Genomic DNA, 20,979 nt, shown 5'->3' with positions numbered 1-20,979 from the left:
GGGGGGGCGCGGGGAGGGCCGGCAGGAGGAAGGCGCTCGCGCCAGCTTGCCCAGATTCTGTGGCAAGGGCGCGCCCAGACGCCTCTCGAGGTCGCTTCCGTGCTTCTCCACCTCGAGCTGGGGCACGGGCACCGGCCGCCGCGGGCCCTCCGACGGCCTCTCCTACCTCCGCCGCCGCCGCTGGGACCGCCGCCGCTACCACTCCAGCCGCTGCCACCCACCGCTCCTGCCGCTCCCGCGGCTCCCGCCACTGCCGGCCCCGTTCCGATCGCCGGCGCCCCCGTTCCCGCTGCCGCCGGCCCCGGTACCACCGCCGCCGCCCCCGATCCCGCCGCCGCCGCCCCCGCTCCAGTCGCCACCGGCGCCGGTCCCAGTGGCGGCGGAGGTAGGAAAGGCCGTCGGAGGGCCGGTGCGGGGTCGGTGGCGCCGCCTGTCGGATCAGCGGCGGCGTCTTTGACAGAAGCGGGGACGGCGGCGGAGGTGCTACCGGCGGGAGGGCCCGGAGCGGCGGCGGAGGAGGCGGGAGCGGGGGCGGCGGGAGAGCCGGTGGCCCATAGCACCTCCGCCGCCTCCCCAGCTCCCGCTCCCGGCGCTCCCGCCGCCGCGGCCGCCGACCCGGTCCCACCGCCGCCGCCCTCCCAGCTCACGCCGCCGCCGGCCCCGGTCCCACTGCCGCTACCCCCGATCTCTCCACCACCGGCTCCGGACGCAGCGCCGCCGCCCCCGCTCCCGCCGCCGCCGGCCCCGGGTCCCACAGACCCCGCTCCCGCTCCAGCCGCCCCTCCGAAGGCCTCTCCTACCTCTGCCGCCACTGGGACCGCGTCCTCCGCCGCCGCCGCTCCTGCCGCCCCTCCGACAAGTTCTCCTGCCTCTTCCGCCGCTGGGACCGGGGCCGGCAGCGGCTGGAGCGGTAGCGGCGGCGGCGGAGGTAGGAGAGGCCGTCGGAGGGCCGGTGGCGGGCGGCGCGGGGTCGGTGGCGCCGCCTGTCGGATCAGCGGCGGCGTCTTTGACAGAAGCGGGGACGGCGGCGGCGGTGCTATCGGCGGGAGGGCCCGGAGCGGCGGCGGCGGAGGCGATGGGAGCGGGGGCGGCGGGAGAGCCGGTGGCCCATAGCACCTCCGCCGCTGCCCCAGCTCCCGCTCCCGGCGCCGCCGCCCCGATCCCACCGCCGCCGTCCCCGCTCCCGGCGCCGCCGGCCCCGGTCCCACCGCCGCCGTCCCCGCTCACGCCGCCGCCGCCGCCGCCGCCGCTCCGGGCGCTCACACCGACCGCACCTCGGCCGCCGCACCCCCCCTTCCGCTCCCGCCACCGGCGCTCCCGCTCCCGCCGCCCCTCCGACGGCCTCTCCTACCTCCGCCGCCGCTGGGGCCGTCGCCGCCGCCGCTCCCGCTCCGGCCGCTGCCACCCACCGCCTCCTCCACCGCCGCAGCTGAGAGTGCTCTGCGGGCCCCACACCAGCCCACCCAACCTGAAGGCTCCATCGCCGCGCCCCACCTTACGCTAGTGACCTTACACGGCTGCCCTTTGTCCCCGCCCCTGGCTTCCATTGGCCGAGGGCTTTCTTTGGTAGCCGAAGAGCGGCGCTGCCATTGGCCGAAAGGGCCGCCGATCACTGCCCCTCTGGCTTCCTCCTCCCCTGCGCCCGCCCACCAGACTGCCCCGCCCCGCCCCGCCCCGGGAGTGGGTAAAGGCTCCGGTGTCATTTGCTGCGGCCGCGGGGCGCCAGGGGCACTCACTGGTGGTGGGTCCGACCGCAGGGACCCGCAGCGGCCCGGCACCTGAGAGGCGGGCCGAGCACAGGGAGGCAGCGGGCCCAGGAGGCCGCGTCCATGGGCCCGCGACGGCCGGGCGCTAGGGACCGCGCGCTCTATGACTTCTCTATATAAGGACTTCCTAGTTACCTTTTGTTACTGGTTTCTAGATTAACTGCGATGACAGCAAGAAACATACTTTATACAGTGTCGAGCTCTTAAAGTTTATTGAAACATGCTTTATAGTTAAATAGAGTCAGTTTAAAAAATGTTCCAAGTGTGCTTTTCTGCTGCCATCTCGTGTATGTCTTCAGCGTAACACCTTAGTGCAGGTCAACGGGAATGTTGTTGGGTATAGTGTCATGTGTATGAACGTTGACTCCAATGTGCTGTTTGTATTAAGTTGTTTATATCCTTACTGATCTTTTGTTGGCTTCTATTGTTTCTGAAAGAAGTGTGTTTATCCCTGGATGAGAGAAGTGTGTTAAATCTATTATGATTATATATCTGACCCTTTCTCTTGATCTCTTTTATAATTCCAGTTTACATTAGGGAGTGCATGCAAATTTGGAACTTCTTGATATGAAGTGCTTTTTATTTCTAGGAATGCTTTTTATTTTATTTTATTTTTTTTGTTTTTCAATTACACTTCTCCCATTTTCCCCCTATTTTTCTCCCCCACCTAGCCCACCCCTTCTCCCACAAACATCTACCTCCCCGTTGTCCATGTCCATGAGTCATTTATACACGTTCTTTGACTAAACCCTTCCCTTTCTTATCCCCCTTCTCTCCCTCCCCCCTCCCCCCTCTTGACTGCTATAGGAATGCTTTTCGCCTTCCAGTTGACTCAATGTTATTATATAATTTTATTTTTGTTTATGATTGCATAGTATACCTTGTCCCATTTTTTCATGTTCAGTGTCTTTATACTTTCATATTTTAAGGAGTTGTCAGTGTTTTATATTAGTTACGAGTGGCTCTTAAAACCCATAAAGAATTGGTTTTGATGGGGGAGTATGATGTAGGGGTCAACTCTTTTTTCACATTCAGTTTTCTAAACACCATTTACTATAGGATCCATATTTTCCCGCTGATCTAAGGAGACATCTTTATTGTTGAAAACTTCTCTATCATTTTGAGTCTATTACTGGAACTTCTGTTTCATCAGTTTGTCCGTTCACAGACCATTATCACATTCTTGTAATGACCATAGCTTCATAATACAATACACTTTTATATCTACTTGGGATAACTTCTATTCATTACTTTGGTTTTTCAGAATTTCCTTTTAAATTCTTTATTTTAACAGGTAAGCTTGTTTGGAAAACCTTTCTAATATTTATTATAGATTATATTAACCATATAAACAATTATGAGAAATTGACCTCTATGCATGATTTTTCTAATCAAGAATATGTTGTTACTTTCCACTTGCCCAACTTTCTTTTATTTGGGTAGCACTTAAGAATCTGTTCATCTAGATCATGAAAATTTTTAAGTTGGTTTTGTTGCTATTGGTTCTTTTCTTTGATTGTATCTTTAAATTACTCTTTGTCTATATAAAATATATTTATTTCTGCATGCTATTTACCCCCTTTACTAAATTGTATTATTTGTACTGTCTTTAAAAACACTTGGTTTATTTTTAGAGCAAGGGGAAGGGAGAGAGAAAGAGGCCGGAGGGAACATTCAATGTGTGTTTGCCTCTCATAAGCCCCCAACTGGGCACCTGGCGCACAACCCATGCATGTGGCCTGACTAGGAATCAAACCGGCAACCCTTTGTTTCTTAGGCCAGCACTCAATCCACTGAGCCACACCAGCCAGTGCTCTTTGTAACAGTTTTTAAGTTGATACTTGTGAGTTGTCAAGCTAAATAAGATATCATGCAATAATAAAATTATGTTGGTTTAGCTATATAAAACGTGAAAATGAGTTAAAGCTCAGAAGAAAACATGAAGAAATGAGGAGTTGAACTTTTGTGTTATAATCATGTTAATAATTGAATACATTAGCGTTTTAAATTAGTTCGGGACCCGGAGCAATGGTGTTCTATCAATCTGAAGTGTTTTGTAAGTAGAAGTGTGCCTTGTGTAGGCTATCTGAGGATCTCACAATACTGCAAACGTTCACATTTTCAAAGAGGAGAACATTAGATGGCGAATTCTGGAATCTAAAAGAGTATTCTAAGTAACTTTAGGAAAGTCATTAAAGAGCGATTTATGGGCAATGAAAAAGCAGCAGGTGACCCTCAGGTGTGTGCTGTGGTTTATGGCAGTGCGATTCAGTCTGCTAAGGCGTCAGTCGCCTCAGCCTCTGAGTTTTTGCCGCTGCTTCGCCAAGGATGCTCCTCCCCGGTCTTTGTAATGTGGCTCCCTTTTCTCGTGGTGGTTGTCCTTGAGCTCTCAGCTTCCATGCCGCCTTTCCAAAAAGAGGCACGATTTTGCAGAGTCACGTGTTGTTACTATTCTAACTTGACTCTTCATCATGCTCCATATAGAGCAGGGTTTCTCGTTCTCAGTACAATGAGTAATTTTTCTCGGTATTGTACATGTTTATTAGCATTCATGACCTCTATTCACTGCATGTGAGTAACAGCCCCCCCCCCAACCACACCCTAATGACAAGCTAAAAGATCTCCACACAGTCCCAAATGTCCCCCTGGGGGCAAAATCAATCTCTGGTTGAAAACCATTGATCTTGAATCTTTGATCATTTTTGGAACCTCAATGATCTAGCCTTGGTATGCAATATTCCTATTATCATTCTGTTCAAATGATTTCTTAACCCGCATTGTGTTTTATTTTGGGAGGGTAATTTGAAGTGTATTTCATGACTTTTAAGTACTTTTTAGTTACTCATTTCTAGATTAATGGCAATGACAGCAAGAAACACTACACACACGTATATAAATGAATGCACAGATATAAATTTCAAGCCTTTGAAATTTGTTGGCACTTGCTTTATATCATAATATGGTCAGTTTTGAAGAAGTTACAAGGCCGCTCAGAAATCATCTGTCACTTGCAGCTTTTGGGTACAGCAGAGTACTTTCACAGCCTCCCCGAGGTCCTCACCCCCGCAACGGCCGGCCCGCTTCCGGAACCCTTCTCAGTCCGCAGCCTGTGCCGGTCCCCCGCCCGCCGGTGCCCTCCCTTCCCTCCCAGCGGCCGCAGACGCCCCGTCCACACGTACGCGTGCGCGGATGACCACCCCGTCCACACGTACGCGTGCGCGGATGACCACGCCATGGGCACGTACGCGTGCGCGGATGACCACCCCGTCCACACGTACGCGTGCGCGGATGACCACGCCGAGGGCACGTACGCGTGCGCGGATGACCCCACGCGCGCGTGCGCGCAGATGACCCCACGTATGGAGGCGTGGTCGGCGCAGGGCTCAGGAGGGGCGTCAGCTGCGGTGCGCGGGCGGCGAGCGCTCAGCGAGGACAGCGGAAGGGGGCGGCGCGGGCGCGCTCTGTTCCAGAACGGCGGGAGGAGGACGAGTGACTCGGAGGCTGCCAGGTGCGGGCCTGGAGGGGTGCGACGGGCGGAGGTGAAGGCGGGGCTGCCGTCCCGGCAGGTCAGGGTGGCGGTGAGGAGAAGCCCAGGTGAGAAGGCGGACGGAGGCGCGTCTGGAAGGAGGGCCGGAGCCCTGTGAGCCGTGCGGGAAGAGGTGGGCCGGGGAGAAGGCTGGACCGGAGACGTCCGCGGCACGCGGTGAGAGGGGGAAACTGGAGGCGGGGTGGGGGGAGGGCCCGGGCAGAATTGGGGCGAACAGGAGCGGACTGAGGCCTGCGGAGCGGAGACCTGTCGGTGGGCGGAGGTGACAGAGACCCCGAGAGGCTGGAAGGAGAGCTGGGGAGGCAGGGCACGGGACAAGGGGCCCGCCGCTCCCACAGGTTTGGGGGTTCCTTCCCCGTGCGGAGGAAGAGGGAGCAGAGCGAAGCAGCGTCGCCGCAAACCGGCCCTCCCGCCAGGCCTCAGCCGTGACCGGGGCGGGAGGGCAGGTCGGGCGGGTTTGCGCAGCTGGCGCCGGCTGGGGGTTCACGGCGCTGTGCTGGCCAGGGCCGCCGGGCTGCTGCTCTTTTCTCCCGGGAAGAAGAGAGACGGGGACCCTGGCGCCCCGGGAGCGTGGTCAGGAGCGCAGGACTTCTCCGGTTGCCAGCGGAGCCGGAGGAGGGAGGGAGCGGTGAGCCGTGCTGCCCCCTGGGGGCCGAAGCGGGCGCTCTGGGCGTGCGGGCGAGGGGCCGGGGCCCGCGCGCGGCGTCTGGGCAGCGGGCTCGTGGCGTGGGCGCTGTGCTCTCCAGACCGTTCTCCTGCTGCTCCGGGGCCGGGAGGGAGACGTCCTGGGGTTCGTGTCTCCACTGCAGCTGGAATGTCCCCCAACGAATGGATTTAAGCAGGACGGCTAGAAGGGGACCCAGGGCCCGGCTGAACTGTGCGGCGCCGGCCGCCCCCGTGTCCCAGGGGACTCCCGTGCGCCGGCGTCTCGCGGGTCCCCGGGCTGGCTCTGTGCTGTCAGGCCGCGTCCGTGGCTCCGCGCGGTGCCGCTGGGCCGAGGTGCTTCACCGGCTTCTGCAGCCCCGGGGGGCGCCTCCGGGGACCGGGAGGCGCAGGGGGGCGGCGGGAGCGTCATCTACAGAGGGCCCGCAGAGTCGGCTCGGTGAGGACATTCGTGGGGTTTTGAGGTTTTTGTGTGGCGTCAGGGAGAGTTTGGGTGAGGGTTAGGCGGACAGAACACAGGCTTGTTTGTGTTTTGCTGCAAATGATAGACAGATTTAGGCGATTTGAGACTTAGTAAACACGTCTTGTGGAATATTAAAAATGTGTGCTGTGAATAAGTAATCTCTAGAAGTGATCGAATTTGTTTATCAGTGTCAACCTAAAGAATACTGGTGTCCCAGAGAATTGACAATTTCTTACTCTTAGTTTTCACAAGGAATTAAAATTTTTTAAAGGTTAAGAATTCAAGTGAAAGGTCCAGAAAAAAGCCGTAAAGTACTGTGTGTAAGAGAAAGGTATTGAGATACGGGCATGTATATTTCAGAGAAATGTAATTAAGTTTGTTCTAAGTGAGGCTGGTTGTGCCAGAGTGGACAGAGGAAAAGCAGGACAAAAGCTGAATGTCAGGAGGAAAGTGGAAGGTCCGTGATGAGAAATGCAGAGAGAGGACGTTTTCTATACGGTGAAGCCGAATACGATGGGACGAAATTCCATTAAGTAAATGAATGTAAATATGAAAAGTGAGCTGACGTAGAAGCACGGTTCAGTTCTATTTTATTTTGTTGAAATGACAAAAATTTTCCCATATTGTGTAGCACCAGATAAGGTAGTATGAGAGTTTTTCTGCCTATAAAACAGAGATACTATGTTTCCTTAAAATGTTTCTGCTTCATATCGTTTCAGTCAGGTCTTTGATTACTAAAGAAGACAGTCTTCTGCATCCTAAGAACCGAAGATGTGATAATCACATACTGACCCAGAGCTGCTGTCACAGGACCCCTGCTCTCTCAGGTAAGACCCCTCCTGACACTCACAGGACTCAGAGGGGCAGTGACTGGACACCCCACACTCCCTGCCAGGACTCAGAGCTGACATTCCAGCACCCCCTAATCTCTCATGCTGGACTCCTCCACACCGTCCCATGACCAGGGCTCCGTACTCTCTCCGGTAAGACCCCTCCCGGCACTCAGAGAATCCACGGCTGAAGTGACAGGAGTCTCTATGCAGGCAGAGAGAGTGGAACCCCCCACAGGCTCAGATGCACACTCCAGGAAATGCTCTTCCCTGCTGCCATCTAGTGCACATCCTGAGACCGGCGCCTATGTACTCAGCAGCAGCTCTTACCATTTTGCAAGGGCAATATGAATCTCCAAGGCAACTCACGCCACACCTTGCTCGGGATGTCTTACAAACGCATCCGTCGTGGTAGGGCCCGCAGTACCTGTGGCAGGACCCGCTACTCTCACGTGACACTCCTCTCCATGGTGGCTCGGGGGATAGTGTTGCAGCTATGTAGGTGAGATGGAACGCTCTGAAGCCGTGTATAAAGTAAGGAAAGGATTTTAATAATGACCAGGAGTTGGGCAGACCCTGAGCCGGCCTCTAACATGCTCCAACCTGCAATGGAGTCTAAAACGCGGAGTTTTTATACTGATGAGGCCCCCTTTGCTGCTTCTTTGGCGGGAAACGGCCTTAGGAAGAGGGGGCTGGGCAGGACTGCAGGAATGTCTTGGCAGTAACAGGAACAGAAATTGGCAAGGCTATAAGGTTATCTCTGGTGGCAGCATAGCTCTTCAGCCAGGGACGAACTCCCTGCGAAGCAATCTGTCTTCAAAGGGCTAGACATTCTGCAAAGCACAACCTTCACAAATGTTCTAAACCAGACACAAGTAAATGGAAGGTGATAGAGGCTGAGGTCCTTTTAGCTTGTAAATCACCAATTGCTACACTCCTTCTGACATTCCTCTCTTCAAGGCTTTTTAGCAAGTCCTTGCTACTTTTTACAAAGAACATCTGAAGCCCCTACGTGTTTACGTATTTAGCAGACCTTTGAAACTTTTTACAGGGACTATTTGGTGCCCCTACAACAACATCCACTATTCTGTCTGGTGCGACCTTTCCCCAAACTAACAAGACATACAGCCAGTTTGACCAGACCCCCAGTTCTCCCAGAGAGAGCCCCCTGTTCACAATCACAGAACTCAGAGCTGAAGTGACATGGCCCCTTACTCTGTCAGGTGGGAGCCCCTCCTCATACTCATAGGACCCTGAGCTGATGTCACTGGACCCGCTATTCTTTCTGGGTGAAACCCCTCACCACATTCACCGGACCCAGAGCTGACGTGACACAACCCCTTTTTCTCTCTGATGGGACTCCTTCCAGTGCTCACAAGATGCAGCGCGATTTTCAGAGGACCCCCTACTCTCCCAGACTGGCCGCCTCCACTCACAGGACCTACACCTCATGTCACAGATCTTGCCCTACTCTTGGGTGGAACTCCTCATCACAGTAATAAGACTCCACACCGAAACAACAGGGCTCCTCACTGTCTCTGGTGGGTCAGCCAACGACCACAGGAGCAAAGGCTGAAGTTACCGTACCCTCTGCCGTCTCAAGTGTGACCGTACCCGACAATCACAGGACCCAGAGCTGATGGGACAGGATGACCTACACTCTAAGGGAGGGGCCCTTCCCCACACTCAGGAGACCCAGAGCTGATATGACAGAAACCACTGTTCCCGCTGGTGGGACTGTTTTCCAAACTGATAGGAGACAGAGCCAATGTGACCGGACACCCTACTCTCTCTAGTCAGACCCCTCCCCGCAGTCACTGGACACAAAGGTGAAAGGTCAGGACATTCCATTTTACAGGGAGACGCCTTTCTGACCCTCACAGGACACAGTTGTGTAGTAACAGGACACTCCAGCCTCTCATGTGTGATCCTCCCCATATTCCAATGACCCAGACCTGATGTCACAGGACCCACTATGCTCTCAGGTGGGGCCCCTCCCCTTGCTCATAAGCCCCAGAGCTGACCGGACACAACCTTTGATTTTCTTTGGCGAAGACCCAGAGCTCGCATTACAGGGCTCCATGCTCTCTTAGGTAATACTTCTCCCAACAGCCAGAGGACCCAGGGCTGATGTGGCAGGTCGCCCTGCCGTGTCAGAGTGGGGCCCCTTTGTACACTCTGCTGCACACTGCCTGCCATCTAGTGCGCATCTGTGGAATAACAGCCGAGGCGAGGCCGCCAGGAAATGCTCTTTTTCGTTGCCATCTTGTACATCTTGGGAATAGCACCTTTTTTCGAAGCATCTGCTCTTATAATTTTGCAAGGAGACTTGAAGCCCCAAGGCACCTTACACCACCACTAGCTCAGTATGTTGTGTACACCCGTGTTTCCATTCCAATTCTAATACTCTTCTGCACGTGGGGTTTCTGACTCTCATGTGAGTGAGGTTCCCATGCCTACGTATGTCTAAAATTTGGTTATTTTCATTGGCTAATCTGTGTCATACCTATTGGGTTATTGGACCAGCCTAAAGATTCTTGAGGTTAGAGGAAAGATTGCTTCTCCACCACGTAGGCAAGCGAGCAGTGAGGTATTTAATAGGTAAATTTGGGGAGTACATATATGTCACCATTTCCTTAAGTAAGGTTTAGCAATTTAGCTAAAGCAACTTATTCTCAAAACTGAGTGATTATGTCAGTGAAATATGGAACAAGGCACCATTTTAGCTTGTGGCTATAAACCTTTTATTCAAACTTTCAAAGGTGGTAATGAAGGGGGCCAGAATTTTCTACTCGGCATGTTGATTTTAAACTGGCTGTTAAGAAAGGAAAGACTGAGAAATTACTTATGTTTATCATCTCAGTTCTTCCTAAGCAGTTTAATGGCCAAAATTTGGTTTAGGAAAAGAGCTTTAGCACAATCACCTTAGCTTGAGACAGTAATAGTCCTAGCAAAAGCCCGTCCACCCTCTTATCTTACTTCTTGTGTGTTATAGTCTTTGGGGGGTCGCCGAACAAAAATTAACCTGCCAGGTATGCTGCCTTTTTTCTAAATTAACCTGAATGTACCCATTTCACCATTAAAGTCCAAGACTCTGTTCTTCCGTTTTCCAAAATGTCCTTTATACCCGATATCACCTCATTGTGTTTGGCATTCATTTCAATATGAATTCCCCTTGTGCATGTATTAAACATTGAGTATCTCCTCTTAATCTGATTGTGCGAGTTTGACTACTATCTCAGGTGTCAGAATTTAGAAGGTATGACAAAAGTAGTTTTTAATCTCCCACAGTTTTGGTGAGCCGGCGCGGTGACATTCATGGCAGGGACACTTAACTTCTGGAAGGTGCAGCAGCCGAGAGATCATGGACATCTCTGGCAAAAGTAAGCACTATTTTTTCTTGTTGTTGCTCGTCTTTTTGGTTTATTTCTGCAGGGTTTGGCGTTATTTAGTAATTCTGTGAGTTATTTTCCTCTCTTGTACATTTACATTGGCCTGAAAAATATTTGTGACACTAGCTGCTCCGACTTAGTGAGTCACACGAGCTCTTCATTAACTCTCAGCTCTGCTCACAGGGTGAGGACTTGGTTCTGCTCCTGCATCTGGCCCCTGGCAACTGGGGTCCATTGTCCAGCTCCAGCTCTGGAGTCTGGCTATGGGTTCTTGCTTACAGATGTGGATTCTGTCTCCAGGGTCCGTGGCCCGGGGTCGAATCTGTATTTGGCTGTGTGTCTGGGAGCTGGGGTCTCTTTGGGTGTGTCTTTGTGCGCTGGGTTTGTGTGTGGGGTCCACGTGCAGTTCTGGCTCATGAGTCTGATGTATGGAAGCTGGTGTCCAGAGTTCGCTGTCAGTCTCTGGTGTCTGGTGTCTGGCATTCAGGGTCCACGGTCTGGCTTGGGTCTTGGAGAGAGTTTTTGGATTGGGGCAGGGGTCTGGGGTTCAGCTTTTGGTTCCGAGTCTGCTCCAGGGTCCAGGGTCCTGAGTCCAGGGTCTGTGTCTGGAGTCCTGAGTGTGTCCTGGGTGTGTGTGAACTGACACCAATTCAATGTCGACAGGAGTTCCAGAGGTGGGATGCGTTGAAGAAGGAAAGCTTATTGAGTGCAAATAGCTCGGTTTTGGTACTGAACGTCTGTGAGTGGGTGCACAGCCGTTAAGAAACCCAGGATTGTTACGGGTGAGTTGTGAAGCGGCACTGCCGCGGGTCAACTCAGTGGTGCCGCTTCTCAGTTATGGAGCGTCACGGCTGTGGGACAGCCCGGGGACAGACTCCCTCAGGCTGCGGTTCTCAGCTCTTCGCTATTTATGTGAGTTCTGTTCCCATCGTTTCCTCTTTGCTCTGCCACCTTGGCACAGAAAGCAGCACAAGTTTGCAAAGGAGCCCCTCTGGGTGACAAGATCAGTGCAGGTGAGCAAACAAAAGGCTTCTGGTGTGGTTATTTTTAAATTATGCCATGTTTTCCTCTAGAACTCCTTTTTACCCAAACCGAGAAAGCCTTTCTTTGTTGCAGGTTACTTACATTATCTAGGAGAATAAAAATGTATTCAAAATCCTACCCAAACAGGTTAACTGCTACTGTTATAAGTTTAGACCCTTCAAGACATCTCTACTTGCATAATTATATTCTTCTGCTTCCTCTGGATTTAATTTTTGTTACTCTGGGTTTGTGATATGATGCAAACCTTGTGAATTCCCATAGGTTCTTAAAATATTACTTCTGTCTTAACTATATTTTTTAGATTTTATTTATTTATTTTCAGAGAAAGGGAGGGAGGGAGAAAGAGAGGTAAAGAAACTTGGATGTGTGAGAGAATCATCCATCGGTTGCCTCTCTCATGCCCCCAACAGAGGATCCGGCCACGGCCCAGGCATGTGAAGCAACCGGGAATCAAACCTGCATCCTTTTGGTTCGCAGGCCAGCGATTAACTCACCAAGCCACACCAGCCAGGGCTCCAGTAGGTTTTAATGCATTTCTTCTTATTATTCAGTTCCAATTATTTTTAACTACAACTGCGATTTATTTTGAGAGTTATTTAGAAGTGTATTTCATATCTTTTAAATGTAGGGATTTCTACTTACCATGTATTACTGATTACTCTGTTAACTACAATGAGAACAAGAAACTCACTTTATATAATTTCAACCCTTTGAATTTGTTTGAAACTTGCTTCAGACTACAATAGGGTCAGTGTAACAGACGTTCCAGGCGTGCATCTCTGCTGTCATCTCTTGTTCATTTTGGGAATCACAGCGTCGTGCAGGTCAGCGGGGAAAGTTGTGTGCGCTTGGTTGTCTGTGAATGTTGACTCCAGTTTGCTGCTCACGTTCCTTATATCCTTACGGAATTTTCTGAGGGGGTCTATTGTTTCTTAACGAGGTATGCGCTATCCCTAATGATTATAAATTCTTCTTTGTATCTCTTCTATATAATTTGAGTTTATTATATTGAGTATGTTGTGAATGTGGATCTTCCTGGTAAATTAAACTTATTTATATGAAGTGCTCTTCCTTTCTAGTATTGCTTTTTGCATCGAAGTCTGCTGGATGGTATTATGTCATTTTCACTTGGTATGTTTGCCTGATACAGGGTGAGACAAAAGTAGGTTTAGAGTTCTGAGTACAAGAAACAAAATTTGTTGTTGTATTATTATTCAGTGTTCATACTATTAAACCTACTTTTGTACCATCCTGTATAGCTTTTCCCATTCTTTCACTTTCAGTCTTTTTGGACACTGTGTTTTAGGTGACTGATGTTTTTGCCCAGTTTTTGTCTTGTCTTTTTATTCTGTGAATAAGTTCTTTTACAGAGTAGTCTTTAATTTTACAAATTATACATTATAAATCCATTTCTTCATGAAACTTCATGTCCAAAAGTATACCTGATTCCTGGCTGATTTTGTTGAAACGGATCACTAAAAATCCAACTTAGAGATGAGGGGCGGGGCCTGTCTTAAGGTGAAAGGCGGAATCGGGCTGGAGGCGAGAGGCAGGGTCAGGCCAAGGATGTGGGTCCGCGCTGGGTGGGAGACTCATTGAGGCTGGCAGGCCTGAGGTGAGGGCAGTTGTGGAGGAGAGATGAGCAACTAGGTGGTCCTGAGATCAGGCGCTGCCCGCCGCCTGTCTCCGTGGGTCATGAAATGACACTCATGGCCAAAGGTGATGCAAGCAGTGAAATCCAGGGAGGTCAGGTGAGCTGCGTGGAGGTATGAGGTGAGGGGATTGGGGAGCGGCTACAGCCAACCTGTAAGGAGCAGAAGAGGGTGGCCAGAGTGTTTGTGGGGTACACATCTCAGGTCTCAATTTAAGCGACACTTCCTGTGGGACAACTTTTCTATTTCAATATAGATACTACATTTAGAGAGAACTTTGGTAAATAGGTATCATCATTCTTTTATCCAAGAACTTGATAATGCTTTTCAGTTGTTAAAGTGTCTGTTATTGGGTAGCATTTTCCAATTTTGTTCATGCAGATCTTGTGCATGGTTGTTAAGTTGATTCCCAGGTTTTTCATTGTTTACATGTTTTGTTGTTAGTTTTTTTAAAAATTATATCTTTAACTTACTATTTCTAGAAATAAAATTTATTGCAGCATGTTATTTCCCCTTCGTTGTAGTAAATTCTATTTGTAATACTTTTTAGTTGATTCCCATTAAATATCAATGTAAATATGCTATCACTCAACAATGATCATTACATTCTTGTAAGCGTATATGATGTAGGAATAGTTAAAACATGTAAGAAAAGAGAAAATGAGGTTCTGTTAGGAGCTAGAAAATATTTTCTGTTAGTCACAAATATCTCCACGACTAAAGAATAGAGTAACATCATTCTTAGCATTTTAAACTAGGCCATAGCCTGGACACATGGTATTATAGAAATCCAAAGTACTTTGTTAGTGGAAACGTGCTCCAGGTAGGCTCTCTGAGGAACACACGACATAACAAAGGTCCACACTTTGAAAGAGGAAAACTTTTGATGGTGAATTCCGGAATCCAAAAGAGTAAGGCCGTTTGTTCTAAGTGACATTATGAAACAGTTATTCAAGTGCTTTGTGAGCAATGAAAAGAAGCAGTGACCCTCAGATGTCTACTGTGTTTATCACAGGGTATAGGAGACTGAATTGTAGTCTCCTAGGTTGTCAGATCTTGTTTTGCCTCCTACTCTTTTCAGGTGACTTCTCAGCCTGGGACAGTCCTCCCCGATATTTGCAGGACAGCTGGCCTTTTTTGTTCTGTAAGTTGCAGACTCCATGCTGCCTAATCAAAGAAAGGCAGCATTTCTGGCCTAGGAAGCAAAGTGACATGCTGTTTTAATTCGAGTGGACTCTTCATGATATAGAGCAGGGTTTCTGGACCTTTTGGGCCAGGTAATTCATTCTCCTGGGGGACTGTCCTCTGCGTAGTAGGTGCTTTTTGGCATTCATGACCTCTGTTCACTGCATGCAGATAAGACCCTCCCTTCCCCCACCCTCATGACAATCTAGAATGGCTGCAAACATTGCCTGGTGTCCCCTAGGGGGCAAAAATCACTTTTGTTTGAGAACCACTGATTTTGAAGCTTTTATCATTTTTGAAACCAGAATGATCTGGCTTTGGTATGCAGTATTATTATTTTTCCATGTCAATTACTTTCTAACTCCAACTGTGACTCATTTTGGAGACTTATTGGAAACATCTAATATAGGGATTTTCTTGTTACCTTGTTACTGGTTTCCAGGTTAGTGGCAAAGAAGGCAATAAAGGTAGTTTATGTGGCATTCGTTGGAACTTGCTTTACCGCTTCCGTCAGTTTTTGAAAAGTTCTAAGTGTGCTTGAAAATCATTGGTAATTTGTGTTGTTTGTTGCAAGTTCCTTAAACAATGAGAAAAATAAAAATTACTCAGAATGCTACACTGAGAGGTAAAAACTAAAATAAAATAAAATTGTAATCATTTTATGTATGTACCCTTCCAGACATGTGTGCAGTCAGTGTTTCCTTCCGTTTCCACTGGATTTCATTTGCTATTTTAGGTTCCTAATACGCGTGCAAAAATGCTCACACGTCCGCCCTCAAAGGGTTGTTTGACGCTCACCGCTGGTAGCGATGGGGCTTGGCCAGCGCCGCGTGGAACCCGTAAGTTGGGGAAGTCAGAGCACATCCAGGGGTCCCCTACTTGACCTCAACCCTCCTCCACTCCCCCTTCCTCCCCACCCCAGGGTCGGCCCACGTGTGTGCTTCAGCCAGCCCTGTCTTGAGAAGGTTATGATCTCGTGGTGAAGAGAAGTGAGCAGATCAGTGACTGCAGACAGCATAGAATGACCGGTGTCCTGGTATGGATGCGTGTACACACACACACACACAGACACACACTCACACACACACACACACGCTCAGACACACACACTCTCACACACACACTCAGACCCAGGCACACACTCATACTCTGGGGAAGGAGAGGAAGTTAATCTCTGTCTTCAAGGTGCTTTCAGTCTAGTGGGAGAGATCGCAGAAATAACTACACCCTGTGACGTGCTGAAAGGAAACAGCCTCGCTGGCGGGAGGGGACAGACCTTCCGGTCTCCACTTAGCAGCTCAGGGTGGCAGTCTCTCCAGGTCCTGCCCTCCCTTGTTGTCCTTCATCTCCTAGGTGTAGCCTTCTGGGGAAGATGTCGCATGGTCTCAGTGTGCGTTTATCTAATCACTAGTGATGCGCGGCATCATTTCATGTATTGTCCGTTTCTGTATTTTTTAGTAGGAAGGAAATGCCTGTTTACACCCTTTGCCATTTTTAAATGGATTCATCTATCATTTTATTGTTGAGCTGTAACTGTTTAAAAAAGATTCTGGGCTACTATCTCCTTATCAGATACTTGATCTGCAAACCTATTCTTCTATGCCCTAGGCTGTTTTACTTTATTGGTGGTGTCCTTTGAATCATAATTTTTAAACTTTTGACAAAGCCCAATTTATCTTTTTTTTTCCCTTGTGTTGATTCTGTCTTTGGTGTTTTATCTGAGGAATCATTACCTACTCTAAGGTCAAAAAGTTTTACACCCATGATTGATTGGATTTTAAGATCGGTGTGTTAATTTCTGCATAATAGGCAGCTTGGATTATCTAGGGAAACCAGTTGAGGAAGTGTTGTCACTTTAACAATATTAAATCTTCCTGTCCATAAACATGAGTTTTTATTTATTTAGGTGTAATTCAGTTCCTTTCAATGATGTTTTGTAGATTTCAGGGAACAGATCTTCCAGTATTTTCTTGAAATGTTTCCTAAACACTTTATTCTATTTGGTGCTATTATAAATGGAATTGTTTTTCTAATTTCCTTTTCAAATTGTTAATTTCTAGTATATAGAAAGACAATGGGTTTTTGTATATTCATTTTATATCCTTCAAGCTTTGTTTTTATTATAAAATACCAAGTAATTTACATTGTAATTGAATTTTGTTATGCTCTATTGAATTTTTGGGTTGTTTGAATGTATTTCTTTGCTCCAATAGTCTGAGTTTTTTGTTTGTTTTCTTGTTTCTTTTAGAATTCCTTATGATTTTCCACATACAAGAACCTGTCATGTAGAAGTAGATAGTTTCACTTCTCCCTCTCCAATCTAGATGCCATTATCTTCTCTTTTCTTTTTATTGATTTTTTCAGGTGACATTGGTCAATAAAATTATGTAAGTTAAAGGTGTACAATTCTATAACGCAATTTAGGTATATTGTAGTGTGTGTTCACCACCCCAAATCAAGTCTTCTTCCATCACTCTTTATCCCCCAGCGACCTTCTCCTACCCCTCCGCACCCTGCTTTTTCTCTGGTAATCACCACAGTGTGGTCTGTGTCTATGAGTTTGTTTGTCTTTTTGCTTAACCCCTTTATCTTTTTCACCCAGTCCCCCAATGCCCTCTCCCTGACAGCTGTCAGTCTATTTTCTGGACCAAGGAGTCTCTTTCTGTTTCGTTTGTTAGTATATTTTGTTCGTTAGATTCCACATGAAGGTGAAATCATATGGTACTTGTCTTCCTCTGACTGGCTTATTTCACTTAGATAACATTCTTCAGCTCCATCCATGCTGTCGCAAAGGGTAAGATTTTCTTCTTTTATATGGCCGATTAGAATTCCATTGTGTAAACGTACCACGGCTGTTTCCTCCTGTCGTGTACTGATGGGCACTTGGGCTGCTTCCATGGCTCGGCGATCGTAAACAATGGTGCGATAAACACAGGGGTGCGTGTATTGTTTCAAATTAGTGTTCTGGGTTTCTTCAGATATATTCCCAGAAGTGAGATGACTGGGTCAGAAGGCAGATGCATTTTTACTTTTTGGAGATAACTCTACACTGCTTTCCACAGTGGCTGCACCAATCTGCATTCCCACCAAGAATGCACAAGGGTTCTTCTTTCTGCACATACTCAGAAGCACTTGTTGCTGATTTCTTGATGGTGGCCATTCTGACAGGTGTGAGGTGGTATCTCACTGTGGTTTTAATTTGCATTTCTCTGATGATTAATGAAGTTGAGACTTTTTTCATATGTCCATTGGCCATCTTTGTGTCCTCTTTGCAGAAGTGTCTATTGAGAATCATTGTCCATTTTTTAAATTGGATTGTTTATTTTGGTGGTAGTTGTGGAGTTTTTAATAAATTTTAGATATTAACCCCTTATCAGAAGTACCTTTGGTGAATATGTTATTCCATTCAGTAGGTTGATGGTTTCCTTTGCTGTGCAAAAATTTTTAGTTTGATGTATTAATAGTTGGGTTTTTTTTTTCTTCTTCTTCTTCTTTTTATCCCTTGCCTGAAGTGATGTATCAGAAAAAAAAAAAATCGCTACAGGAAATGCCTGGGATTTTCCTCCCTATATTGTCTTCTTGGATTTTTATGGTTTTCAGTCTAACACTTAAGCATTTTATCCATTTTGAGTTTATTCCTGTGTGTGGTATGAGAGGTGATCTAGTTTCACTTTTTTGCACATATCAGTACAATTTTTCCAATGCCATTTATTGAATAGACTCTCCTTACTCATTGTATGATTTTGTCTCTTTTGTCAATAGATTAATTGGCCGGATAGGTGTTGGTTAATTTCTGGGCTCTCCTATTCTGTTCCATTGATCTAGGTATCTGTTTTTAGGCCAGTTCCATGCTGTTTGATTACTCTGGCCTTGTCCTATAGTCTCACGTCAGGTAGTGTGGTTCCCAAAACTTTTGTTCTTTCACAAGATTTCTGAAGCTAGTCAGGGTCTTCTGTGGTCCATATAAGTTTTAGGAATATTTGTTCTACTTTAGGGAACACTTTTTGTATCTTGATAGGAATTGTGTTGAATCTATAGATTTCTTTGGGTAGTATGGACATTTCAATGATATTAATCCTCCCTATCCATGAGCACAGTATGTGCTTCCAGTATTTGTACCATCCTCAGTTTTGTTCTTCAATGTCTTATAATTTTGTGAGGACATATCTTTTACAATCTTGGTTAGTTTTATTCCTAGGTATTTTACTCTTCTTGAAGCAATTGTGAGTGGGATTGTTTTATTCATTTTCCTTCTGTCAGTTTCCTATTTGCATATAAAAACGCAACTGATTTCTAAATATTAATTTTTTATCCTGCTAGTTTGCGGAATTCATTTATCAATTCTAAGAGTTTCTTAGTGGAGCACTTGGGGCTCTCTATGTACAATATCATGTCATCTGCAACTGAAGACAGTTTGACCTCTTCCTTTCCAATTTGGATGCTTTTTACTTCTTCTAGTCAAATTGCTGTGGCTAGGACTTCCAGTGCCATGTTGAATAAGAGAGGAGAAGTGGATATCCCTGCCTTGTTCCTGATCCTAAGGGAAATGTTTGTCGTTTTTGCCCATTGAGTATGATGCTGGCCTCAGGTTTGTCATCTATGGCCTCTATTATGTTTAGGTATGTTCCCTATGTGCCCACTTTGCTGTGAGTTTTCTTCATCAAAATTGGTGCTGGATTGTATCATGCTTTTTCTGCATCAATTGATATGGTCATGTGGTTTTTATCCTTCATTATGTTGATGTGGTTAATCACATTTATGGATTTGTGAATGTGGTACCAACCTTGAATTCCTGGAATAAATCCCACTTGATCATTGTGTGTGATCTTTTTGAGGCATTGCTGTATTTGATTTGCCAATATTTTGTTGATGATTTAGCATCTTTGTTCATCAGGGATATTGGCCTATGATTTTCTTTCTTTGAGAAATAAGTCATTTAAAGAAAAACAGCAGAAAGTCTGAAGAGACCAATAACAAAGAATGAATTGCAACAATAATCAAAAAACTCCAGGCACACAAAATCCCTGGATCGGATGGCTTCACAGTCGAATTCTACAAAACATTTAGGGAAGAACTAACACCTGCCCTTCTCAAACTATTCCAAAAAATCCAAGAAGAGGGAAGACTCCCAAACTGTTTCTATGAAGCCAGTATTACCCTAATTCCAAAACGAGGTCAAGACACAACAAAGAAAGAAAACTACAGGCCAATATCGCTGATGAACATAGATGCTAGAATCCTCAACAAAATATTGGCAAATCAGATCCAGCAACACATTAAAAAGATCATACACCAATATCAAGTGGGATTCATCCCAGTGATGCCAGGATGGTTTAATATTCGCAAACCAATAAATGTAATACACCACATAAACAAAATGAAAGACAAAAATCACATGATCATATCAATAGATGCTGAAAAGGCATTTGATGAAGTACAACACCCATTTATGATGAAAACACTCAGGAAACTTAGAACACAGGGAGCATACCTCAACACAATAAAGGCCATATATGAGAAACCCGCAGACAACATCACAATGAATGGACAAAAACTGAAAGCATTCCCCTGCGATCAGGGACAAAACCAGGATGTCCACTCTCTCCACTCCTATTCAACGTAGTTTGGAAGTTCTAGCCATAGCAATCAGACAAGAAGAGAAAGAAAAGGCATCCATATTGGAAAAGAAGTAAAACTGTCATTAACTGCAGATGACATGATAGTATACATAGAAAACCCTATAGACGCCACGAAAAAACTACTCTACTCAATAAGTCAATCTGGCAAAACAGCAAGGTACGAAGCCAATATTCAGAAATTGAAGGCATTTCTCTACACCAACAATAAGTTCTTAGAAATAGAAACTAGGAAAAAATTCCATTTCCTATAGCAACAAGAAAAATAAAGTACCTAGGAATAAATTTAACCAAAGAGGTAAAAGACCTGTACTCAGAAAACTACATAACCCTGAAGAAAGAAATTAAGGAAGATACAAATAAGTGGAAGCATATACCATGTTTATGGGTGGGAAGAATAAACATCATTAAAACATCCATACTACCCAGGGCAATGTACAGATTCGATGCAATCCCTATTAAAATACCAGCAACATATTTCACCGACCTAGAACAAATACTTCATAAACTTATATGGAACCAAAAAAGACCCCGAGTAGCCGCAGCAATCTTGAGACAGAAGAACGCAACAGGACGTATCACGACACCTGACATCAAACTATACAACAAGGCCACTGTAATTAAAACAGCCTGGCACTGGCATAAGAACAGACATATAGATCAATGGAACCGAACAGAGAGCCCAGAAATAAATCCAGGCCTCTATGGTCAACTAATATTCAACATAGGGGGAAGGAACATAAAATGGCATGAGAAGAGCCTCTTTGACAAATGGTGCTGGGAGAACTGGATGGTGACATG

General features: G+C 47.1%; 1 long non-coding RNA gene across 2 annotated transcripts; it reads left to right on the top strand.

Moving 5' to 3' along the window:
* Window positions 1–5,116: 5,116 nt before the first annotated feature.
* LOC149990049 (uncharacterized) lies at window positions 5,117–17,336 on the top strand. 2 transcript variants are annotated; one of them, XR_016508988.1, is made up of 4 exons: window positions 5,117–5,274; window positions 7,159–7,266; window positions 10,561–10,652; window positions 17,300–17,336. It is a non-coding gene; the product is annotated as an uncharacterized LOC149990049 (long non-coding RNA). The 2 variants fall into 2 exon arrangements; XR_016508987.1 differs by lacking the exon at window positions 17,300–17,336 and adding an exon at window positions 14,439–14,498.
* The last annotated feature ends 3,643 nt before the right edge of the window (window positions 17,337–20,979 follow it).

The sequence above is a fragment of the Furipterus horrens genome, unplaced genomic scaffold, assembly GCF_987537825.1.
Source record: "Furipterus horrens unplaced genomic scaffold, mFurHor1.1.pri manual_scaffold_33, whole genome shotgun sequence".
Classification (NCBI taxonomy): domain Eukaryota; kingdom Metazoa; phylum Chordata; class Mammalia; order Chiroptera; family Furipteridae; genus Furipterus; species Furipterus horrens.
The sequence above is the reverse complement of the archived record's forward strand: the minus strand, read 5'-3'. Positions and strand labels throughout refer to the sequence as shown.